The sequence below is a fragment of the Galeopterus variegatus genome, unplaced genomic scaffold, assembly GCF_000696425.1.
Source record: "Galeopterus variegatus unplaced genomic scaffold, G_variegatus-3.0.2 Scaffold1367, whole genome shotgun sequence".
In the NCBI taxonomy this organism is placed as follows: domain Eukaryota; kingdom Metazoa; phylum Chordata; class Mammalia; order Dermoptera; family Cynocephalidae; genus Galeopterus; species Galeopterus variegatus.
This window is the reverse complement of record NW_007727478.1, coordinates 313,865-319,690: the sequence shown is the minus strand read 5'-3', so window position 1 is coordinate 319,690 and position 5,826 is coordinate 313,865.

The following is a 5,826-nucleotide window of genomic DNA, read 5'->3' as shown; positions in this document are numbered from 1 at the left end:
AGACGACGACAAAGTCCTTGACAGCTGAGGAACAGGAAAGAGGTAGAGGTCACACACTTCCGCTTTCAACATCCTATGAACACTGTTAAAGGAGACAAGCAGCAGGAGGCCCAGGCTGCATCATGTGGGTCCCTGTTGCCCAGAGGGTCCAGCTGATGGCTTAGGTTACAATAATCTTCCGGTCTGAGGCTGCTTCCTTTTAGTCCACGAAAGGCTCTTGTCTCCCTCCTGCCCTTCATGACTAATAGGAAGCTGGCAGACAGTGTTCCTTGGTAGTATGTCAGAGGTTTTATTTTCTCTATTTTTCCTGGGGTATTATTTTCTTTTTCTTCTTCTTTTTTAATTTTGAAAGCATTTTATTGAGTTGTATATGTTCAAAATGTATTTAGTAGATTTTATTTTATTTTAAAATTATTTTTTATTGCATATTTTTATTACAAATTGTGGTTTTTCTTTATGCCCTGTATCCAAACTATCCCTCCCCAAACCCCTTTCCTGCTCTCCTACCATCTCCAGTACCCTTAGGTTTGTTATTTCCTTCTGCAAGTTCAACATATGGTTTGGTCTTTTCCTTCCTTCCTACCTTCCTTCCTTCCTTCCTTCCTTCCTTCCTTCCTTCCTTCCTTCCTTCCTTCCTTCCTTCCTTCCTTCCTTCCTTCCTAGCACCCAGTTATAAGTGAGAACATATGATATTTCTCTTTCCTTGTCTGGCTTATTTCACTTAGCATAATTTTCTTCAGACTCATCCATGTTGCTGCAAATGGTAGAGTTTCATTCTTTTTATGGCTGAGTAGTATTTCATTGTGTATATATACCACATTTCCTTATCCAGTAGACTGTCAATGGACACTCAGGTTGGTTCCATAGTTTGACTATTGTAAGTAGAGCTGTGGTGAACACGTGCGTGCAAGATTCCCTTTGACATGATTATTTCCATTCCTTTGGATTATTGAATATTGCTTCTTGACCTTTTGGCTAAGATCGATTGTAATTATAACTGACTAAAAATTGTATATATTTATAATTAGATTTTCTATTTTTAAAAATAATAAGTCTGTATCTCTTTATACTAAAAAAATTCTTTTCTAATTGAAAAAAATTTTTGAGGCTTGACAGTTTATCCTCTTTTATAATTAAAAATAAAAGTCCCTAAAAATTAGTTTTTTAAAGAAATGGTCTTTTGTGAAGTGTCTGAAATCCTCATCGCCCTACTGGGACACTGAGAGAGCCTGACAGAGGCCATGTGCAGGAGCCTCAGGAGCCGGGCCTGGCCCACCTGCTCACAGCAGCTGTCGCCTTCTGAGCACGTCCTCCTGGGAGTCCCCCTCATGCTCTCCCTGGATCCCCACTCCTGCCTCAGGCTCCTCGGGCTCCACTTCACTCCCCACAGCCTCTGGTCCCCATAAACACTCCCCTTCTTTCTCACCTCTGAGCCTTTGTGCTCACTGTGCCCTCTGCCCAGAATGCTCTTCCCTCGGCCCTCTGTATGGCAGGTCCTCAGGTCATAATGTCACCATTGCAGGACCAGACCTGGCCCCAACATCTAAGGTGGCCCCACCCTGCTAGTTAATACACCTGCTTGTTACTTCATTCACACCCTGAAATCACTTCTTAGATTCTTTGTTTGACTCACGAAATCCTGTGCTCCATGAGGGCAGGTTTATCTGTGTAGTTCACCCTTGTGGCTCCAGAACCTAGCACAGTGCCTGGCACAGGGGAGGTGCTCAGAAATGTTTGTTGACTGAATACATGAAGGAAAGAATGGATAAATGAATGAATGAGAGAAAGAAAAGGTAGACAAATAACGAACTCCTTCATCTTTAATCCCAGACAGAGGGGATGTAGGAGGTTTCCCTGTACAAGAGAGAAAAGTGCCAGCAGGCAGTGCCATCCCAGGGGGAGAGAGGGAATGGGAAGGGGGGATGGGGAGACACTCAGGACAAATGGGTTTGTTTCGCAGTTCACAAAGGCTCAGGGCTCTCTTTGAGAAGAAGTAATTATTTTGGGGGGGAGCTCTCTGGACCTTGCCCTGGTCAGCCAAAGGTCAGTCGTGTGCATGACAAAGATCATTGCACGTGCTCTCTGAAGGACATTTCATGTCAACACTAGCCCCCTCTTCCTCCTCTTTTTCTACTTGTAATTTCTCCACCACTCTTTCATGTTTGTTTTCCTGAAGTATCTGTCTCTGAGCTAATGACTTCAGAGCACCAGTAGTCAACCTGATAGTTCAGGATGCTTATGCTGGTGTTGTATAAATGTAGACGTACATACTTATAGCTCTGCACATATTTTTCTGGTCCATATTTGTTTCCACTACTGCATAACGTCCCAAGGGCAAATACCTTGTCTGCCTTGTCTGCTGCTCTGAACAGAGCCTGGCATGTATGAGGGACTGAAAAATACTTGATTCTATGCAGCTGAAATCTGCAAACCAAATTTAATTCTTGAGTTTCCACTCAAAGTGGAAAGTTGTTACTTAGTGGTTTGGAGCAGGGGCCCTGAGATGGTGGCTTTGGTGACAACTCGGCTTGTCCACTTCAGTAGCCGGTGACTTGGACAAGAGATTTCATCTTTTTCAATCTCAGCTTCCTCATATGTAGAGGGGAGGTGGCCCTCGTCCCTGCCTCATAGCATTGTTGCCAGGATTACAGGAGGCTGGCACTTAGGGTACTACTGCTGTTGTTAGAGTGCAGGTGCCCTCTGTGTGGATTTCCTCTCCCCCCCCCCGTCTGTGGAGGACACTGCTGTGTAGTGACTGGAGGGANCTGTATCCAAACTATCCCTCCCCAAACCCCTTTCCTGCTCTCCTACCATCTCCAGTACCCTCATCTTTTTCAATCTCAGCTTCCTCATATGTAGTGGGGAGGTGGCCCTCGTCCCTGCCTCATAGCATTGTTGCCAGGATTACAGGAGGCTGGCACTTAGGGTACTATTGTTGTTGTTAGAGTGCAGGTGCCCTCTGTGTGGATTTCCTCTCCCCCCCCCGTCTGTGGAGGACACTGCTGTGTAGTGACTGGAGGGAGAGTGAGACTCTAGGCTGGGGATTCATCTTTGATGGCCATCACTTGGGACTCTTACAAATGAAGGAATAGTTGTGCTTGACACGGATCAAGGGAATGTAGTATATAATTTCCGTGACCCTGTGCTCTAAAAAGAGTGGAGTTATCATTGATTCCAGAAGGTCTTGAGTCATGGCATGTGGAAACAAGCCTGGTGCCATCAATGTAAATTGCATCCTGTAATGCAGGTGGTAGAAGAAACAGTGCCTTGTCATCTCAAGCCTAATGCCTCCCTAAACATGCTGCACGAACCCTGGGAGGGCAGCTCATGCTCAGGGCTGCTGCCCACTCCTGGGCTGCTGAGGATGTTCCGTACCAGAGGGACAAGTGGTCTCACCAGTGTTGGGTGACTGGAACCAGACTGCATAGGCCTCTCTAGTAAACACATCTGGACATATATACTCATGGTAGGGGTAATTTTTCTTCACAGACACCAGCTTTTCCCCAGAAGGAAAAAAAGGAAGCCCCTCCCAGCTGAGTCATGTGTTTTGTTTGTTGTTTTTTTGTTTTTTTCAGGAAGCACAGACATAGGTTCCCACGGCTCCATTAGTTGCCAGAGCTTACTCAAGTGCTAGAAGGAAGCTTCTGCCTGTGAACAAGACACAGTCGACTCTTCTCAAAGGTCAGGGCATTTTGGGGGCTGAAAAGCTGATCAGTAGTAATTATCTGGGGCACCCACAAGTTAATGTTCAGACTTAAAACAAATTACTAGTAGGAAGAAGAGAAGAGTATGAAGTTCAGGAGTCAGTCCTGCTGGGCATCACAGGTTTCGGCCCCTGGCCAGGACGTGACTATGAGGAACACAGAACTCCTGACCCAGGCAGCATGGAGCCAACCACAAATTCGGTGTCAGGAGGCTGCGCATGGTTTTTTGTATAAAGAGTTAATACTTTTCTTGTCCCCCAGTTTTGACAGCAATTATTCTGATCAACACTAGAACTGGTTATAGATCAGAATCTGGTTTTGAAGAAAAGATACACATTTGGATTCAATTCACAGTCATAATTTATTAATGGACCATGTTGCAGGGAGCAGAGATCATACTTACTTGTAGAGAAAGGCGTACTGTTCTTTATATGTGTTTCTTCTGAGCCGAGAGCTAATCACATAGGTGTATGTTATGCCTCTCCTTGAATTTCTAGAAAACATAAAGATCTCACATTTTGTCTTGAAGAATAACCAACACTCTAATGCATAGGTTCCCCTCTCTTCAATCTGCTTCTCTACTCCTAGTGGCATCATGTGAATAGGCAACTGTCGATCATAACCTTTGAGTCCAGTAAGAAGCGCCACCATTGACTGGAATGTGAATCTGCCAGTCTCTTCACAGCCATTACTTCTTTTCTTGCCTTATGAGGTGAGCACTACTGCTGCCCCTTTTTGTAGTTGGCAAGTGTAAAGCTGGGGTTTCATCCCAGATCTGACTCAGACAAAACCCACTTGCTTTTGCCTGCACCTATGGAGACCATTAAGACTGCAGAAGATTCAGGCCAGGATGATCCCCAAACCCCCTCTGGCCCATGGCTGAGGCTGCAGCTCATCCTTCCTGGTGGAGTAAACCTTATCATTTACCTCCTCCATGCACCTTTCCTCAGCGTTTATCATACACAGGATTGTCAAAAAGTACACGGAAAATGCATATTATGAAAAAACTGCATGGATTACAAAATATTTTGCACCAAAATGCACTTGTACTGACTTGTTTTAAAATATCTGTACAGAATCTAGTTTCAGGAAGTAAGAAGGTTAAAACCGTATTTTGAAAAAAATCCCCTATCAGGACAACATGGATTCTACTAAAACAGAAGGAAGAATAAATGTCTAATTGATGGTGAAGCCTGGGTGAAAAAATGGTGATATCATTGATGCCTTATAAAAAGTTTATGGGGACAATGCCCCAGAGAAGTCAGCTGTATAAAAATGGATAATTGTGGGCTGGCTGGTTAGCTCAGTTGGTTAAAAGGTGGTGCTGATAACACCAAGGTCCAGGGTTCAATTCCTGCACCAGCTGGCCTTCAAAAAAAAAATAAAAATAATTATTATGATAATTTTTTTGAATTTAAAATTTTTTAAATGGATAACTCATTTTAAGATGGGACAAGATAGATGATGCCCACAGTGGCAGACTAACCACATCCACTTGAGAGCAAATCATTAGTCTCGTTCATGCCTCCTATGATTACACTCTCACTGCCCCTTTCTTCCGTTGTCAGCATTCATTTTTTTTTCTCTGTAACAGGACTTCTTAGCTCAGCCTCTGTCTGCAGATTTCATTTCTCTCTCTGTCCTGACTCCCCACCTGTTTCCCCTATTTTGCTTTATCATGTTAAAAGCAGCTGGTGGACAGTTCCCAGGGCCGTGGCTGAGAGAGTTGGAGGACTGGGCAGTGCTGGCCGTGGGACTGGTGGTCAGAGTAAGTGCTGGCTCTCACGCTACTTTCAGCTCCCTGGGGTGCCCTTGCACTTGACCTTGAGCCCATCCTTCCCCACCTTTACCCATTCAGCCTATCCATCAGCATTGGGCAGATCACATTTGTGGCTGTACTTGATTTGTATGAGGAATATGTGGTCGCATCATTTCATGACCTACAGAGAAAGAATTCCCAGGTGCATGAGGTCGATTACGACAAACAATAAATCCTTTTATTGGGTACTTTCTATGTTTTAAAGATTGCATTGGGTGCTTGTTAAAATAATTTAATTTTTCCCCTGATCTAAATGAAGGACTCCCTGAGGTAGGTGCTTTTATGATGTTCATTTTACAGGTT